We start from the raw sequence: 6,760 nt of genomic DNA, 5'->3' as shown, positions 1-6,760 counted from the left end.
CAACAAAAGAGGAATTATGAACCAGTTCTTTCTATTCTCAATAAATGTGAGCATTTCTCAAGGACCTTTTTTAATCCTTGGCCTTTATATGTACCTTTTTGAAAAAGAGATGGTACCTCTGGCAGAGAGGTCAAAGTGGAACTTTCAGCTGTAAAATCAACAGAAACAAAATTTTATTGATGCATATTATATGCTAATGATGCTGTTGATGTTATTAAATTTATAACTTCCTTCCATCTTCCTAATAATTCTGTGAGCTAAGTCTTATATTCCTTATTTAATAGCAGAGAGAGATATGAAATATTTTGCTCAAGAATATGTAGAAAGTGATGATAGCCTGAGCAAACATCTAGAGTAATCAACTAGAAACTTGCTGAATGGAGATTTCTGGGCCCCATCCAGAGTTTCTGATTCAGTAGGTCTGGGGTAGACTTAAGAATTCGCATTTCTGACAAGCTTTCAGGTTACACTGATGCTGCTCATTCGGGGGTTATAGTTGTGAAAAAAATAGAGATGTTAACTTTGTCCTCAAATTTTTGAATTAAGCAATTGTTGACTTTGACCATGAAGAGAAAGACACAAGTAGAACAGAGTTAATTTCAGAAATAATACATTTAAGATAACTATTTGATACCTAGATGGGAGAACCAGGGAGGCAGCTGGATGTCTGTAGCCAATCTTGAGAGAAAAACACAAGTCTTAGAATATACATGATATTTATGGCATCAATATGGGTAAGATCACTAATCAAAGGTAGAGAGGACCCAGGACTGAGTTCTGGGGCACTCTAACATAAAGGGTTTGCGAGAAAGAGCAAAATGAGTAAAGAATATTGAGAGGGAAGAACCGCTAAAGTAGGAGAAAACCAACAAGGTTCAGTGTCCTGGAAGCCAGGTGATCTGATTTCCATTTTAAAAGTATCATTCTGGCCACTGTAATGAGAATAGACCTTAGTGGGCCATGGTGGAAGCAGGGAGACTAGTTAAGTGAATATTCCAATAATCTAGATAGGAGATATATATTTTTTGCGTCAGAATGGTTGCAGTGGAAATAGTGATAACGGCAGGTCTCTCATAAATTTTGAAGATAGAACTGACAAAATTTACAGAAGGATTGGTTGTGGGATGTGAGAGGTGGAAGTAACAAGATTTTTGGTTTGAACAACTGAAAATATGGGTTATCATTTACGGAGATGAGGGAGATATGAAGTAGGAGCAAGTTTTGTTGAAAAAAATGATGACTTAGATTTATTATATGTTATAGTTGTGATTTACATTAGACATCCAAATAAAGATGTGAATTTAACAGTTAGGCATAGAAGTGTGAAGTTCAGTTAAGAGGTTGAGTCTGGAAATACAACTTGGCTGCATGAGATTACCCAGAGAGTAACAATGTATGGATAAAGGAAAGTAGCCAGGGTCTAGCACTTGGACTTTCACATGTTAAAGAGCAGGAAATGAGGAGAAACCAGTATAGGTGGCTGAGAAGGGGAAACTAGTGATCTTGGAAAGGACCCAGGAAATTGTGGTTTAGTGGAAGCCAAATGAAGCTTAGACTAGAATTGACCACTGACTTCAGCATTTGACATTGGAATTGGAAGGGATAGATTGTTGTTCTGTTGTAATGTTTTTATTTTGAGAATGAATTGGATTTCTGGGAATGTACAGTATATACTGCAATTTTAAATTATTACAGTTTCTTTGTATTTTTAAGAACCAGGCTTTTCCTACAAATACCAAGCAAATTGCTCAGTCAGTCATGCTGGTTGATCACCTCAGAATGAAAATGCTCACAGAAGTGCTGAAGTGTCCTTGTAATTTTAGTCTTCGAATTGTGTTCCTAGAACCCCAATCATTTTCAAATTGAAGCACTCTCAAAATGTTGCAATTTGATGAGTAATATAAAACTATTTCAGTATTTTACAACTTCATATTTTCATATAATTCTTAAAGAGAACCCATGCCCATTTCATTTCCCAGTGTGATGGTATGTGATTAAAACTTTGGGTAAATCACATAGAGTTTGATTTGAAAGATAAATAGAGGCATTCTAATTGGTAGTAGACCTTACAAAAATATAAAACCTTTGGTTAAAAGACTTTCTTGGTTTTTGCAAGTTAAAACAGACAAAACATGAAATTAGCAGATGATTCTATGAATGATCCTCATGAAGTAGTGTAGCAGTACCAGGTATAACAATGTGACAAAAGAGAGACATAGATCTTTTAGTGCTGATTGAAGAAGTTGAAAGGGAGAAAAGCTAGTATAGCTATAATTTTCTCAGTTTCTCTCTTAGCTACAGAATTATTCAGAAAAACAATATGGGCTCATTTATATCCAGTGACCTTCTGTATGTCTCAGAGATATCATAGTTATCTTGTGCTATTAAGCTTTCTTTAGAAAATGTAAGATTAATATTAGTTTAATTGAAAGATTGAACAGAAACACTGACATCCATTCAACCAAATCATTAAATTCAACACTCCATATGGACACAAAGAATGTCTAATTCATCCAATTAAAATAATGTCTGTGCCCTTCAAAGGTGTATTGCCATAACAAGCGATGAACTACTTTTTAATAATGTTTTACTCTCTCCTCTTATGAAGACTCTAACAGAAAAGAAGTATTTTACTTAATGGACTAGGTAACTTGGGTCCTAAGCCTATGTATCATATATTAAAAAGGAAAATAATAGAGTCTCCTTTAATAATGCTCCTGCTAGAATTTTTGGGAAAATAAATGTATTTACTTTGTTGGTGGTTCCACATGAGTTATTTTATTGGCAGATTTATTTATTAATTATGCAGAGCAAAGGTTTTGAGAAATTCAAGCAAGCCTACTGAATAATAGATAATGTAGTCTTCCTACTAAGTCCATCAGGGATATTCAAGTTATTCCTGACAATAATAAAAACTGTTCTAAACAGAAGCATCGTAGGAAAAATATCTAAAACTTGAATTCAAGTGCATATTAATGTAAAATGATTTCTCTATTTATAAATGGATTGTAGAGAAAAAAGGCCTCAATCTCAAGGTAAAAATGGAATGGACTTCCAGGGAACTCTAAGAAGTAGCATAGAGAGAAGATGGAGAGACCATCAAGTTAATTACTCTTTTTTAAAGAAATAAACTGGAGATAGCATAGTTAGAGAACATTTAAGCCCATTAAAATTAAACATATTTTATAAGCAAATAGATAGGAATCAGAAATGATGGAAGATTAGTTCTAATTTTGTTTTTACCATTTTTCAAAGTGAGAAAGTCAAAAACTATAGACCATGACCTACATTTTTTTCTTTAAGGCAATATATACTATATTATATAAAATAATTCATAAATAGAAAATAACATGAACTAGTTTGGGTCAAGTCCTACTAAAATATTATGGTTGCTACTATTGTTGCTGTGTTCACTAGACTGATCAATCAAATAAATATGAAAGAATTAGTGTAACTAAGTGAATATCCAACAAGGCATTTGAGAGTATCTGATGTTAAACTATTGGGCAGTCTGGAGACATATAGGCAAGCAGGTTAGTAACTTACTCATTGATAATATTCTAAATGTGCTTCTTAATGAATAGAAGTCTATAAGAAGGGTGATCCTTGATGGTGTGCTTTGGGCTCTGTCCTTGGTAATCTCTTGGTTAATATCTTCATTAATAATTTGGATTGAAAGAGTGAATGGCATGCTCATTACTTTCAAAGGTAATATGAAGGTAAAAATTCACTCCACAAAAAATTCATCATTGCTTAGTCTAGTAAAAAGCACTATGCATTTATTAGATGAATGGGTTATTTCTCCAAATAGGCCTTAGGTTAAACAATGCATTGAATCTGTAATAAAAAATATTTAATTGGGAACAAAATGAAAACTCACAAGTGAAGGGTCATAGAAAAGGAGCATATATGCACAACAGATTTAGTCAATAACAAGATAATAAGCTCATTATTAGTTACCAGTAAGATAGGACTACCCATGAGGCACCTCTTTTTGCCACAGAAGCTAATCAGAGTTCTGGGCATATCAGTGTCTACGAAAATACAATTACAGAAGGGATGATCCCACCATCCCTGCAGGTAAGATTATAACTGGAAACCTGTTCAGTTTTATGTGCCATTCTTTATATTGGACACGAACAAACTAGAGCACATCTGGGGTGGAGGGCAGTCGTGGAAACAACCATGTAGTTAAAATGTTTGTGTCACATATCTTCCTCTGACATTATAAATTCATAATAGTTTATATTAATCTACATTTTATATTAATGTACAAAAAATCTTAATTCCTGTCCACTAAAATGTTATGCCCAAGCTATCATTTCATGGAAACTGTTTTCCACATAGTCACAGTGGCTTCCTTTCCAGTGAATCTAATACAGGAGAAAATTCTCACTTGTGACTTCTCAGGTGCATTTGACTTTAATAAAGACACTGTCCTTTCTGAAACGCTCTTTCCTTGGCTTTTATGGCACCACAGTCGCCTAATACTCTCTTTCTGGCCATGGCTTCTCATCTTTCTTTAATGGCTGCTTCTCTGCCCTCCTTTAAATATTGGTACTTCTCTCTCCTGTGCCTTGTTTCCTCTGCTCGCGTCACTGCACCCCTTCATCCCTTCTTCCCAGCATCATCTTCAATCGCTATCCATGTGCTGCAGGCCCCCTACTCTGGGTATCGTTCCTAGACCTACCTCCTGAATTTCAGGCTCACCTATCCAGTGATCTGTTTGACATCTCCACTAGGATGGAAGCATATTTTGGTAAAAGTTGTGAGGGAAGGAACTATTTATTCCTCCAGTGCAAAGTTAGTCATTCCAACTTAGTTATTTCGTTAGACTACAGACAAATGAAGGCAGGCATGTTTTGTTTGAGGTCACATCCACAGCAACAGCCCATTGCCTGACCAAGTAGGATATTAATCATTACCAGCTAAATGAATGGCTGAATGAATCAGTGAGGGAACCATCAAGCTCAGACACTTCACTGTAAATAAGTTTTCCACAGCAATTACCCCTGTCAAATCCATCATCTTTTCCTACCTGGAATACAGCAGTGGAATCCCAGTTGATCTCTTTGAAACTATCTTGCTTTGGAAAGCTTTCATAAACCAATTCAAACCAAAGCTAGTTTTCTAAAACACAAATCTGATCAGATCATGCTTAAATATGTTTAATATATTTCAATGGATTTTCACTGTTCTATGAGAGCTCTTCAATGTGTTTTGTGCTTTGCTATTTATGACGTGTCCGCCATCACTTTTTATGTGATCAATACCCTCGGTGTTTCACTTCTTTAAATGTGCCATACTCTTCCACAAAACCTCGATTTCCCCCTGGCTTATGTCTTCGGGCGTTGGCATGAAGTTACTTCCTCTGGAGATTTCCTGATTTATTTATTTTTAGCCCAACTTTTCTTTCTTTTAGCTTCCAGGGATGCTTTCTACTGCCTTATCATAGCAGTTATTTTTACAGATTTTCATCCTATTGTGTCTAATTATAAATATTTACTAGATTTCACTCTATGGAGGACAGGGTCAGAATGTTCATGCTAATGGTTAGGTTCCTGGCTCCTAGTACAGTGCCTGGCACTTCGTAAGTGTGTAATTGCTGGATGCATGAACAGAGCTATGATATTGTGTTCACAGATTGTCCTTCCCGTTCCTATTGGATAGTGCTATTCAAGAGTTGATGCAATTTAATGCATGACTAAGAAAACCAAACACCACGAAAATCATTCTGTTTTGAAGTGCAGTAGTATGTTTGCAGACCAGAGGTTTAATTAAAAATGAATGACTTATGTAAAGAAATGTAACAATTGGATTCACAGATATGTGGGCTATAGTCTATTAACTCTTGTATTCATAATGTAGTGTGGCAAGTAACATGTCTAAAAAGTGTTAGGAACAATATTTAAATAGGTTGGTATTGTTTCATGATTCGATCGGGGAACCCATTAAATAGATAAGTTGAAAGAAAATGACTAGTATGCCTTATATAAAGTATTCAGAATTTAGTATATAGGATGAATTTGTTGGTTTATATATGTTTTAACTTAAATACTTTATTTACTCCTATAGGAACCCTGTGAGGTTTGTGGCAAAAAAAAAAGATACCCAGAAAGGTTAACCTGTGCAAAATAAACTAGTTGCTGCTAAGTGTCAGGGTTGGGCCTCAAACCTAAATCTTTTAACTCCTTACCCCATGTTTTATGCACCAGGCTAAACAGAGTATCTTGTAACACTTTACATAATTTTCTGGTCCATTTGCTCACTTGCTTCAGTAAATGGGCTCCTCCATTAGTGCACTTACCACTACATTTTGCCTTCTTTGTATCTCCATTTTAGCCCAGAGCAAACAATTCATTTCAAAAAACGTGGTTTCCATAAAACGTTAGAAAAGTGAGGGAACAATGACCTCGAAAGACCCAACCATCTTTCTCTAGAGATGTTAGGGAAATGAGTTGTATAGAAAAGTCAGGTTTTTATTTTCTTTAATTAAGAGAAGATTGAGAACTCCATTAAAAAATAAGATAACATATATATGATGCTTAACCAAGTTCTAAATGTTCTACAGTTTTAGCTTATGTAATCCACAAAATAGCCCTAAGAAGTACCATTGCTACCCCAATTTTACAGATGCAGAAATTAAGGCACAGAAAGGTTTAGAAATATGCTTGAGGTGGTAAGTGGTGTGTAGATGAGATTCTAATCTAGACATAATTAGAACCAGAGCCTGCTTTTAACCACTAGGAAACCTGTTTTT

The sequence above is a fragment of the Myotis yumanensis genome, unplaced genomic scaffold, assembly GCF_028538775.1.
Source record: "Myotis yumanensis isolate MYYU_CA2020_CCGP unplaced genomic scaffold, mMyoYum1.0.hap1 SCAF_6, whole genome shotgun sequence".
NCBI classification, from domain to species: Eukaryota; Metazoa; Chordata; class Mammalia; order Chiroptera; family Vespertilionidae; genus Myotis; species Myotis yumanensis.
This window is presented reverse-complemented; position numbering follows the sequence as displayed.